This window comes from Amia ocellicauda, chromosome 8, assembly GCF_036373705.1.
Source record: "Amia ocellicauda isolate fAmiCal2 chromosome 8, fAmiCal2.hap1, whole genome shotgun sequence".
NCBI lineage: Eukaryota > Metazoa > Chordata > Actinopteri > Amiiformes > Amiidae > Amia > Amia ocellicauda.
The window spans coordinates 7,937,773-7,950,382 of record NC_089857.1 but is presented as its reverse complement, the minus strand read 5'-3'; the positions used below and the strand labels follow the sequence as shown (position 1 = coordinate 7,950,382).

Genomic DNA, 12,610 nt, shown 5'->3' with positions numbered 1-12,610 from the left:
ATTTGTGTGTTTTCTTACCCCCTCACCATAGTTTGTCAAATGTTTAAACAACTGAACTTATATTCAAGGTTTGTTTCTCTTCATATGTTTTACTGGTTTACATTTGTCTCAGCAACCTGTTGAATGATTCTTCTGCTTTCAAAACAAAATGACAACAGGATGAATGCACACACTTGAAAATACAATACATGCAATGTTATGCATCATAGTGATGCAACCTCCTTTCAGTTTCATACTGCATGTCAATTTAAATCCTTACTGAAATGCACACCTTCTCAAGATTGCGCTTGACTGGCGTGTCAGGCACTCAATTACAGCTGTTTTATCAAGACAATGTGTTCGTTTTGTAATATATAGTTCCGGTCTGGTGTGGCACCCCAGCTAACGCACAACGTTGCCACAATGTTGCCACAACGTGGCGTGTTAGCAGGGACTGTCTGCGGCGCGCTGGTGTGTCCCGGGCTTTAGAGTAGAGAGACAGTTCAACTGTAAGTATGAACGGCAGAAACGGATATTGCCTTCCCTTTAAGTAGAGCGTCAGGGACAGCCTCCCTGGCTTACGGCCATACTAGCCTGAATACGCCCGATCTCGTCCGATCTCGGAAGCTAAGCAGGCTTGGGCCTGGTCAGTACTTGGATGGGAGACTGCCTGGAAATACCAGGTGCTGTAAGCTTTTGCATCTTTTACACACCAGAGGGCGACAAATCACGAGTTTTAACTTTGGATACACGCAATTTCATCATTATTTCAGATTTGACTTCCCCAAATACACAGGCATACAATAGATCTTGTTCTCCAACGTAAACGGTCCCTAGTAACTAGGGTACATTCGTAAATAAATTGAGCATCATGGCTAGAAGTGACTAAATGTTGCCTAATCTTTCTCATCGAGAAATGACACAATTACAGCAACACAAAAAGGAACTCCACCGGACAAAGTTCAGTGCTCACAAGGAGCTTCATTCAACACATACGGTTCCATTCCCATTCATGCAAAGCACGAAAGTGTAAAACTTGGGAACATACTTGAGAGCAAAGATCACATTCAATCTCATTCAAGGCACGGATGTGAATGCAACGGGATGAAATTACTGAAATTATGCCTGCCCTCGAACTGTGATGATGGACTACCCGACTCGCCAATAATATTGGGTTCTGGTGTATTGAAGTACAGGAGCTGCTGGATTTGTGTGTTTTCTTACCCCCTCACCATAGTTTGTCAAATGTTTAAACAACTGAACTTATATTCAAGGTTTGTTTCTCTTCATATGTTTTACTGGTTTACATTTGTCTCAGCAACCTGTTGAATGATTCTTCTGCTTTCAAAACAAAATGACAACAGGATGAATGCACACACTTGAAAATACAATACATGCAATGTTATGCATCATAGTGATGCAACCTCCTTTCAGTTTCATACTGCATGTCAATTGAAATCCTTACTGAAATGCACACCTTCTCAAGATTGCGCTTGACTGGCGTGTCAGGCACTCAATTACAGCTGTTTTATCAAGACAATGTGTTCGTTTTGTAATATATAGTTCCGGTCTGGTGTGGCACCCCAGCTAACGCACAACGTTGCCACAACGTTTCGTGTTAGCAGGGACTGTCTGCGGCGCGCTGGTGTGTCCCGGACTTTAGAGTAGAGAGACAGTTCAATTGCAAGTATGAGCGGCAGAAACGGATATTGCCTTCCCTTTAAGTAGAGCGTCAGGGACAGCCTCTCTGGCTTACGGCCATACTAGCCTGAATACGCCCGATCTCATCCGATCTCGGAAGCTAAGCAGGCTCGGGCCTGGTCAGTACTTGGATGGGAGACCGCCTGGGAATACCAGGTGCTGTAAGCTTTTGCATCTTTTACACACCAGAGGGCGACAAATCACGAGTTTTAACTTTGGATACACGCAATTTCATCATTATTTCAGATTTGACTTCCCCAAATACACAGGCATACAATAGATCTTGTTCTCCAACGTAAACGGTCCCTAGTAACTAGTGTACATTCGTAAATAAATTGAGCATCATGGCTAGAAGTGACTAAATGTTGCCTAATCTTTCTCATCGAGAAATGACACAATTACAGCAACACAAAAAGGAACTCCACCGGACAAAGTTCAGTGCTCACAAGGAGCCTCATTCAACACACACGGTTCCATTCCCATTCATGCAAAGCACGAAAGTGTAAAACTTGGGACAATACTTGAGAGCAAAGATCACATTCAATCTCATTCAAGGCACGGATGTGAATGCAACGGGATGAAATTACTGAAATGATGCCTGCCCTCGAACTGTGATGATGGACTACCCGACTCGCCAATAATATTGGGTTCTGGTGTATTGAAATACAGGAGCTGCTGGATTTGTGTGTTTTCTTACCCCCTCACCATAGTTTGTCAAATGTTTAAACAACTGAACTTATATTCAAGGTTTGTTTCTCTTCATATGTTTTACTGGTTTACATTTGTCTCAGCAACCTGTTGAATGATTCTTCTGCTTTCAAAACAAAATGACAACAGGATGAATGCACACACTTGAAAATACAATACATGCAATGTTATGCATCATAGTGATGCAACCTCCTTTCAGTTTCATACTGCATGTCAATTGAAATCCTTACTGAAATGCACACCTTCTCAAGATTGCGCTTGACTGGCGTGTCAGGCACTCAATTACAGCTGTTTTATCAAGACAATGTGTTCGTTTTGTAATATATAGTTCCGGTCTGGTGTGGCACCCCAGCTAACGCACAACGTTGCCACAATGTTGCCACAACGTGGCGTGTTAGCAGGGACTATCTGCGGCGCGCTGCTGTGTCCCGGGCTTTAGAGTAGAGAGACAGTTCAACTGTAAGTATGAACGGCAGAAACGGATATTGCCTTCCCTTTAAGTAGAGCGTCAGGGACAGCCTTTCTGGCTTACGGCCATACTAGCCTGAATACGCCCGATCTCGTCCGATCTCGGAAGCTAAGCAGGCTCGGGCCTGGTCAGTACTTGGATGGGAGACCGCCTGGGAATACCAGGTGCTGTAAGCTTTTGCATCTTTTACACACCAGAGGGCGACAAATCACGAGTTTTAACTTTGGATACACGCAATTTCATCATTATTTCAGATTTGACTTCCCCAAATACACAGGCATACAATAGATCTTGTTCTCCAACGTAAACGGTCCCTAGTAACTAGGGTACATTCATAAATAAATTGAGCATCATGGCTAGAAGTGACTAAATGTTGCCTAATCTTTCTCATCGAGAAATGACACAATTACAGCAACACAAAAAGGAACTCCACCGGACAAAGTTCAGTGCTCACAAGGAGCCTCATTCAACACACACGGTTCCATTCCCATTCATGCAAAGCACGAAAGTGTAAAACTTGGGAACATACTTGAGAGCAAAGATCACATTCAATCTCATTCAAGGCACGGATGTGAATGCAACGGGATGAAATTACTGAAATGATGCCTGCCCTCGAACTGTGATGATGGACTACCCGACTCGCCAATAATATTGGGTTCTGGTGTATTGAAATACAGGAGCTGCTGGATTTGTGTGTTTTCTTACCCCCTCACCATAGTTTGTCAAATGTTTAAACAACTGAACTTATATTCAAGGTTTGTTTCTCTTCATATGTTTTACTGGTTTACATTTGTCTCAGCAACCTCAGCAAAAATGATTCTTCTACTTTCAAAACAAAATGACAACAGGATGAATGCACACACTTGAAAATACAATACATGCAATGTTATGCATCATAGTGATGCAACCTCCTTTCAGTTTCATACTGCATGTCAATTGAAATCCTTACTGAAATGCACACCTTCTCAAGATTGCGCTTGACTGGCGTGTCAGGCACTCAATTACAGCTGTTTTATCAAGACAATGTGTTCGTTTTGTAATATATAGTTCCGGTCTGGTGTGGCACCCCAGCTAACGCACAACGTTGCCACAACGTTTCGTGTTAGCAGGGACTGTCTGCGGCGCGCTGGTGTGTCCCGGACTTTAGAGTAGAGAGACAGTTCAACTGCAAGTATGAGCGGCAGAAACGGATATTGCCTTCCCTTTAAGTAGAGCGTCAGGGACAGCCTCCCTGGCTTACGGCCATACTAGCCTGAATACGCCCGATCTCGTCCGATCTCGGAAGCTAAGCAGGCTCGGGCCTGGTCAGTACTTGGATGGGAGACCGCCTGGGAATACCAGGTGCTGTAAGCTTTTGCATCTTTTACACACCAGAGGGCGACAAATCACGAGTTTTAACTTTGGATACACGCAATTTCATCATTATTTCAGATTTGACTTCCCCAAATACACAGGCATACAATAGATCTTGTTCTCCAACGTAAACGGTCCCTAGTAACTAGGGTACATTCGTAAATAAATTGAGCATCATGGCTAGAAGTGACTAAATGTTGCCTAATCTTTCTCATCGAGAAATTACACAATTACAGCAACACAAAAAGGAACTCCACCGGACAAAGTTCAGTGCTCACAAGGAGCCTCATTCAACACACACGGTTCCATTCCCATTCATGCAAAGCACGAAAGTGTAAAACTTGGGAACATACTTGAGAGCAAAGATCACATTCAATCTCATTCAAGGCACGGATGTGAATGCAACGGGATGAAATTACTGAAATGATGCCTGCCCTCGAACTGTGATGATGGACTACCCGACTCGCCAATAATATTGGGTTCTGGTGTATTGAAATACAGGAGCTGCTGGATTTGTGTGTTTTCTTACCCCCTCACCATAGTTTGTCAAATGTTTAAACAACTGAACTTATATTCAAGGTTTGTTTCTCTTCATATGTTTTACTGGTTTACATTTGTCTCAGCAACCTGTTGAATGATTCTTCTGCTTTCAAAACAAAATGACAACAGGATGAATGCACACACTTGAAAATACAATACATGCAATGTTATGCATCATAGTGATGCAACCTCCTTTCAGTTTCATACTGCATGTCAATTGAAATCCTTACTGAAATGCACACCTTCTCAAGATTGCGCTTGACTGGCGTGTCAGGCACTCAATTACAGCTGTTTTATCAAGACAATGTGTTCGTTTTGTAATATATAGTTCCGGTCTGGTGTGGCACCCCAGCTAACGCACAACGTTGCCACAATGTTGCCACAACGTGGCGTGTTAGCAGGGACTATCTGCGGCGCGCTGCTGTGTCCCGGGCTTTAGAGTAGAGAGACAGTTCAACTGTAAGTATGAACGGCAGAAACGGATATTGCCTTCCCTTTAAGTAGAGCGTCAGGGACAGCCTTTCTGGCTTACGGCCATACTAGCCTGAATACGCCCGATCTCGTCCGATCTCGGAAGCTAAGCAGGCTCGGGCCTGGTCAGTACTTGGATGGGAGACCGCCTGGGAATACCAGGTGCTGTAAGCTTTTGCATCTTTTACACACCAGAGGGCGACAAATCACGAGTTTTAACTTTGGATACACGCAATTTCATCATTATTTCAGATTTGACTTCCCCAAATACACAGGCATACAATAGATCTTGTTCTCCAACGTAAACGGTCCCTAGTAACTAGGGTACATTCATAAATAAATTGAGCATCATGGCTAGAAGTGACTAAATGTTGCCTAATCTTTCTCATCGAGAAATGACACAATTACAGCAACACAAAAAGGAACTCCACCGGACAAAGTTCAGTGCTCACAAGGAGCCTCATTCAACACACACGGTTCCATTCCCATTCATGCAAAGCACGAAAGTGTAAAACTTGGGAACATACTTGAGAGCAAAGATCACATTCAATCTCATTCAAGGCACGGATGTGAATGCAACGGGATGAAATTACTGAAATGATGCCTGCCCTCGAACTGTGATGATGGACTACCCGACTCGCCAATAATATTGGGTTCTGGTGTATTGAAATACAGGAGCTGCTGGATTTGTGTGTTTTCTTACCCCCTCACCATAGTTTGTCAAATGTTTAAACAACTGAACTTATATTCAAGGTTTGTTTCTCTTCATATGTTTTACTGGTTTACATTTGTCTCAGCAACCTCAGCAAAAATGATTCTTCTACTTTCAAAACAAAATGACAACAGGATGAATGCACACACTTGAAAATACAATACATGCAATGTTATGCATCATAGTGATGCAACCTCCTTTCAGTTTCATACTGCATGTCAATTGAAATCCTTACTGAAATGCACACCTTCTCAAGATTGCGCTTGACTGGCGTGTCAGGCACTCAATTACAGCTGTTTTATCAAGACAATGTGTTCGTTTTGTAATATATAGTTCCGGTCTGGTGTGGCACCCCAGCTAACGCACAACGTTGCCACAACGTTTCGTGTTAGCAGGGACTGTCTGCGGCGCGCTGGTGTGTCCCGGACTTTAGAGTAGAGAGACAGTTCAACTGCAAGTATGAGCGGCAGAAACGGATATTGCCTTCCCTTTAAGTAGAGCGTCAGGGACAGCCTCCCTGGCTTACGGCCATACTAGCCTGAATACGCCCGATCTCGTCCGATCTCGGAAGCTAAGCAGGCTCGGGCCTGGTCAGTACTTGGATGGGAGACCGCCTGGGAATACCAGGTGCTGTAAGCTTTTGCATCTTTTACACACCAGAGGGCGACAAATCACGAGTTTTAACTTTGGATACACGCAATTTCATCATTATTTCAGATTTGACTTCCCCAAATACACAGGCATACAATAGATCTTGTTCTCCAACGTAAACGGTCCCTAGTAACTAGGGTACATTCGTAAATAAATTGAGCATCATGGCTAGAAGTGACTAAATGTTGCCTAATCTTTCTCATCGAGAAATTACACAATTACAGCAACACAAAAAGGAACTCCACCGGACAAAGTTCAGTGCTCACAAGGAGCCTCATTCAACACACACGGTTCCATTCCCATTCATGCAAAGCACGAAAGTGTAAAACTTGGGAACATACTTGAGAGCAAAGATCACATTCAATCTCATTCAAGGCACGGATGTGAATGCAACGGGATGAAATTACTGAAATGATGCCTGCCCTCGAACTGTGATGATGGACTACCCGACTCGCCAATAATATTGGGTTCTGGTGTATTGAAATACAGGAGCTGCTGGATTTGTGTGTTTTCTTACCCCCTCACCATAGTTTGTCAAATGTTTAAACAACTGAACTTATATTCAAGGTTTGTTTCTCTTCATATGTTTTACTGGTTTACATTTGTCTCAGCAACCTGTTGAATGATTCTTCTGCTTTCAAAACAAAATGACAACAGGATGAATGCACACACTTGAAAATACAATACATGCAATGTTATGCATCATAGTGATGCAACCTCCTTTCAGTTTCATACTGCATGTCAATTGAAATCCTTACTGAAATGCACACCTTCTCAAGATTGCGCTTGACTGGCGTGTCAGGCACTCAATTACAGCTGTTTTATCAAGACAATGTGTTCGTTTTGTAATATATAGTTCCGGTCTGGTGTGGCACCCCAGCTAACGCACAACGTTGCCACAACGTTTCGTGTTAGCAGGGACTGTCTGCGGCGCGCTGGTGTGTCCCGGACTTTAGAGTAGAGAGACAGTTCAACTGCAAGTATGAGCGGCAGAAACGGATATTGCCTTCCCTTTAAGTAGAGCGTCAGGGACAGCCTCCCTGGCTTACGGCCATACTAGCCTGAATACGCCCGATCTCGTCCGATCTCGGAAGCTAAGCAGGCTCGGGCCTGGTCAGTACTTGGATGGGAGACCACCTGGGAAAACCAGGTGCTGTAAGCTTTTGCATCTTTTACACACCAGAGGGCGACAAATCACGAGTTTTAACTTTGGATACACGCAATTTCATCATTATTTCAGATTTGACTTCCCCAAATACACAGGCATACAATAGATCTTGTTCTCCAACGTAAACGGTCCCTAGTAACTAGGGTACATTCGTAAATAAATTGAGCATCATGGCTAGAAGTGACTAAATGTTGCCTAATCTTTCTCATCGAGAAATGACACAATTACAGCAACACAAAAAGGAACTCCACCGGACAGAGTTCAGTGCTCACAAGGAGCCTCATTCAACACACACGGTTCCATTCCCATTCATGCAAAGCACGAAAGTGTAAAACTTGGGAACATACTTGAGAGCAAAGATCACATTCAATCTCATTCAAGGCACGGATGTGAATGCAACGGGATGAAATTACTGAAATGATGCCTGCCCTCGAACTGTGATGATGGACTACCCGACTCGCCAATAATATTGGGTTCTGGTGTATTGAAATACAGGAGCTGCTGGATTTGTGTGTTTTCTTACCCCCTCACCATAGTTTGTCAAATGTTTAAACAACTGAACTTATATTCAAGGTTTGTTTCTCTTCATATGTTTTACTGGTTTACATTTGTCTCAGCAACCTGTTGAATGATTCTTCTGCTTTCAAAACAAAATGACAACAGGATGAATGCACACACTTGAAAATACAATACATGCAATGTTATGCATCATAGTGATGCAACCTCCTTTCAGTTTCATACTGCATGTCAATTGAAATCCTTACTGAAATGCACACCTTCTCAAGATTGCGCTTGACTGGCGTGTCAGGCACTCAATTACAGCTGTTTTATCAAGAGAATGTGTTCGTTTTGTAATATATAGTTCCGGTCTGGTGTGGCACCCCAGCTAACGCACAACGTTGCCACAATGTTGCCACAACGTGGCGTGTTATCAGGGACTGTCTGCGGCGCGCTGGTGTGTCCCGGGCTTTAGAGTAGAGAGACAGTTCAACTGTAAGTATGAACGGCAGAAACGGATATTGCCTTCCCTTTAAGTAGAGCGTCAGGGACAGCCTCCCTGGCTTACGGCCATACTAGCCTGAATACGCCCGATCTCGTCCGATCTCGGAAGCTAAGCAGGCTCGGGCCTGGTCAGTACTTGGATGGGAGACCGCCTGGGAATACCAGGTGCTGTAAGCTTTTGCATCTTTTACACACCAGAGGGCGACAAATCACGAGTTTTAACTTTGGATACACGCAATTTCATCATTATTTCAGATTTGACTTCCCCAAATACACAGGCATACAATAGATCTTGTTCTCCAACGTAAACGGTCCCTAGTAACTAGGGTACATTCATAAATAAATTGAGCATCATGGCTAGAAGTGACTAAATGTTGCCTAATCTTTCTCATCGAGAAATGACACAATTACAGCAACACAAAAAGGAACTCCACCGGACAAAGTTCAGTGCTCACAAGGAGCCTCATTCAACACACACGGTTCCATTCCCATTCATGCAAAGCACGAAAGTGTAAAACTTGGGAACATACTTGAGAGCAAAGATCACATTCAATCTCATTCAAGGCACGGATGTGAATGCAACGGGATGAAATTACTGAAATGATGCCTGCCCTCGAACTGTGATGATGGACTACCCGACTCGCCAATAATATTGGGTTCTGGTGTATTGAAATACAGGAGCTGCTGGATTTGTGTGTTTTCTTACCCCCTCACCATAGTTTGTCAAATGTTTAAACAACTGAACTTATATTCAAGGTTTGTTTCTCTTCATATGTTTTACTGGTTTACATTTGTCTCAGCAACCTGTTGAATGATTCTTCTGCTTTCAAAACAAAATGACAACAGGATGAATGCACACACTTGAAAATACAATACATGCAATGTTATGCATCATAGTGATGCAACCTCCTTTCAGTTTCATACTGCATGTCAATTGAAATCCTTACTGAAATGCACACCTTCTCAAGATTGCGCTTGACTGGCGTGTCAGGCACTCAATTACAGCTGTTTTATCAAGAGAATGTGTTCGTTTTGTAATATATAGTTCCGGTCTGGTGTGGCACCCCAGCTAACGCACAACGTTGCCACAATGTTGCCACAACGTGGCGTGTTATCAGGGACTGTCTGCGGCGCGCTGGTGTGTCCCGGGCTTTAGAGTAGAGAGACAGTTCAACTGTAAGTATGAACGGCAGAAACGGATATTGCCTTCCCTTTAAGTAGAGCGTCAGGGACAGCCTCCCTGGCTTACGGCCATACTAGCCTGAATACGCCCGATCTCGTCCGATCTCGGAAGCTAAGCAGGCTCGGGCCTGGTCAGTACTTGGATGGGAGACCGCCTGGGAATACCAGGTGCTGTAAGCTTTTGCATCTTTTACACACCAGAGGGCGACAAATCACGAGTTTTAACTTTGGATACACGCAATTTCATCATTATTTCAGATTTGACTTCCCCAAATACACAGGCATACAATAGATCTTGTTCTCCAACGTAAACGGTCCCTAGTAACTAGGGTACATTCATAAATAAATTGAGCATCATGGCTAGAAGTGACTAAATGTTGCCTAATCTTTCTCATCGAGAAATGACACAATTACAGCAACACAAAAAGGAACTCCACCGGACAAAGTTCAGTGCTCACAAGGAGCCTCATTCAACACACACGGTTCCATTCCCATTCATGCAAAGCACGAAAGTGTAAAACTTGGGAACATACTTGAGAGCAAAGATCACATTCAATCTCATTCAAGGCACGGATGTGAATGCAACGGGATGAAATTACTGAAATGATGCCTGCCCTCGAACTGTGATGATGGACTACCCGACTCGCCAATAATATTGGGTTCTGGTGTATTGAAATACAGGAGCTGCTGGATTTGTGTGTTTTCTTACCCCCTCACCATAGTTTGTCAAATGTTTAAACAACTGAACTTATATTCAAGGTTTGTTTCTCTTCATATGTTTTACTGGTTTACATTTGTCTCAGCAACCTCAGCAAAAATGATTCTTCTACTTTCAAAACAAAATGACAACAGGATGAATGCACACACTTGAAAATACAATACATGCAATGTTATGCATCATAGTGATGCAACCTCCTTTCAGTTTCATACTGCATGTCAATTGAAATCCTTACTGAAATGCACACCTTCTCAAGATTGCGCTTGACTGGCGTGTCAGGCACTCAATTACAGCTGTTTTATCAAGACAATGTGTTCGTTTTGTAATATATAGTTCCGGTCTGGTGTGGCACCCCAGCTAACGCACAACGTTGCCACAACGTTTCGTGTTAGCAGGGACTGTCTGCGGCGCGCTGGTGTGTCCCGGACTTTAGAGTAGAGAGACAGTTCAACTGCAAGTATGAGCGGCAGAAACGGATATTGCCTTCCCTTTAAGTAGAGCGTCAGGGACAGCCTCCCTGGCTTACGGCCATACTAGCCTGAATACGCCCGATCTCGTCCGATCTCGGAAGCTAAGCAGGCTCGGGCCTGGTCAGTACTTGGATGGGAGACCGCCTGGGAATACCAGGTGCTGTAAGCTTTTGCATCTTTTACACACCAGAGGGCGACAAATCACGAGTTTTAACTTTGGATACTCGCAATTTCATCATTATTTCAGATTTGACTTCCCCAAATACACAGGCATACAATAGATCTTGTTCTCCAACGTAAACGGTCCCTAGTAACTAGGGTACATTCGTAAATAAATTGAGCATCATGGCTAGAAGTGACTAAATGTTGCCTAATCTTTCTCATCGAGAAATTACACAATTACAGCAACACAAAAAGGAACTCCACCGGACAAAGTTCAGTGCTCACAAGGAGCCTCATTCAACACACACGGTTCCATTCCCATTCATGCAAAGCACGAAAGTGTAAAACTTGGGAACATACTTGAGAGCAAAGATCACATTCAATCTCATTCAAGGCACGGATGTGAATGCAACGGGATGAAATTACTGAAATGATGCCTGCCCTCGAACTGTGATGATGGACTACCCGACTCGCCAATAATATTGGGTTCTGGTGTATTGAAATACAGGAGCTGCTGGATTTGTGTGTTTTCTTACCCCCTCACCATAGTTTGTCAAATGTTTAAACAACTGAACTTATATTCAAGGTTTGTTTCTCTTCATATGTTTTACTGGTTTACATTTGTCTCAGCAACCTGTTGAATGATTCTTCTGCTTTCAAAACAAAATGACAACAGGATGAATGCACACACTTGAAAATACAATACATGCAATGTTATGCATCATAGTGATGCAACCTCCTTTCAGTTTCATACTGCATGTCAATTGAAATCCTTACTGAAATGCACACCTTCTCAAGATTGCGCTTGACTGGCGTGTCAGGCACTCAATTACAGCTGTTTTATCAAGACAATGTGTTCGTTTTGTAATATATAGTTCCGGTCTGGTGTGGCACCCCAGCTAACGCACAACGTTGCCACAACGTTTCGTGTTAGCAGGGACTGTCTGCGGCGCGCTGGTGTGTCCCGGACTTTAGAGTAGAGAGACAGTTCAACTGCAAGTATGAGCGGCAGAAACGGATATTGCCTTCTCTTTAAGTAGAGCGTCAGGGACAGCCTCCCTGGCTTACGGCCATACTAGCCTGAATACGCCCGATCTCGTCCGATCTCGGAAGCTAAGCAGGCTCGGGCCTGGTCAGTACTTGGATGGGAGACCACCTGGGAAAACCAGGTGCTGTAAGCTTTTGCATCTTTTACACACCAGAGGGCGACAAATCACGAGTTTTAACTTTGGATACACGCAATTTCATCATTATTTCAGATTTGACTTCCCCAAATACACAGGCATACAATAGATCTTGTTCTCCAACGTAAACGGTCCCTAGT

At 43.5% G+C, this 12,610-nt stretch overlaps 11 non-coding genes across 11 annotated transcripts; all 11 read left to right on the top strand.

Moving 5' to 3' along the window:
• The first annotated feature begins 555 nt into the window (after positions 1-555).
• LOC136756998 (5S ribosomal RNA) lies at positions 556-674 on the top strand. The gene has a single exon (XR_010819047.1). It is a non-coding gene; the product is annotated as a 5S ribosomal RNA (ribosomal RNA).
• A 1,055-nt stretch (positions 675-1,729) lies between these two features.
• On the top strand, positions 1,730-1,848 carry LOC136757901 (5S ribosomal RNA). The gene has a single exon (XR_010819716.1). It is a non-coding gene; the product is annotated as a 5S ribosomal RNA (ribosomal RNA).
• Positions 1,849-2,914: 1,066 nt separating this feature from the next.
• On the top strand, positions 2,915-3,033 carry LOC136757818 (5S ribosomal RNA). The gene has a single exon (XR_010819635.1). It is a non-coding gene; the product is annotated as a 5S ribosomal RNA (ribosomal RNA).
• A 1,058-nt stretch (positions 3,034-4,091) lies between these two features.
• Positions 4,092-4,210, top strand: LOC136757808 (5S ribosomal RNA). Its single transcript, XR_010819628.1, has one exon. It is a non-coding gene; the product is annotated as a 5S ribosomal RNA (ribosomal RNA).
• Positions 4,211-5,276: 1,066 nt separating this feature from the next.
• Positions 5,277-5,395, top strand: LOC136757797 (5S ribosomal RNA). Its single transcript, XR_010819617.1, has one exon. It is a non-coding gene; the product is annotated as a 5S ribosomal RNA (ribosomal RNA).
• Positions 5,396-6,453: 1,058 nt separating this feature from the next.
• LOC136757786 (5S ribosomal RNA) lies at positions 6,454-6,572 on the top strand. The gene has a single exon (XR_010819609.1). It is a non-coding gene; the product is annotated as a 5S ribosomal RNA (ribosomal RNA).
• Positions 6,573-7,627: 1,055 nt separating this feature from the next.
• Positions 7,628-7,746, top strand: LOC136755846 (5S ribosomal RNA). Its single transcript, XR_010817956.1, has one exon. It is a non-coding gene; the product is annotated as a 5S ribosomal RNA (ribosomal RNA).
• Positions 7,747-8,812: 1,066 nt separating this feature from the next.
• LOC136757775 (5S ribosomal RNA) lies at positions 8,813-8,931 on the top strand. The gene has a single exon (XR_010819599.1). It is a non-coding gene; the product is annotated as a 5S ribosomal RNA (ribosomal RNA).
• Positions 8,932-9,997: 1,066 nt separating this feature from the next.
• LOC136757766 (5S ribosomal RNA) lies at positions 9,998-10,116 on the top strand. Its single transcript, XR_010819598.1, has one exon. It is a non-coding gene; the product is annotated as a 5S ribosomal RNA (ribosomal RNA).
• A 1,058-nt stretch (positions 10,117-11,174) lies between these two features.
• On the top strand, positions 11,175-11,293 carry LOC136757754 (5S ribosomal RNA). The gene has a single exon (XR_010819596.1). It is a non-coding gene; the product is annotated as a 5S ribosomal RNA (ribosomal RNA).
• A 1,055-nt stretch (positions 11,294-12,348) lies between these two features.
• Positions 12,349-12,467, top strand: LOC136755845 (5S ribosomal RNA). Its single transcript, XR_010817955.1, has one exon. It is a non-coding gene; the product is annotated as a 5S ribosomal RNA (ribosomal RNA).
• Positions 12,468-12,610: the final 143 nt, after the last annotated feature.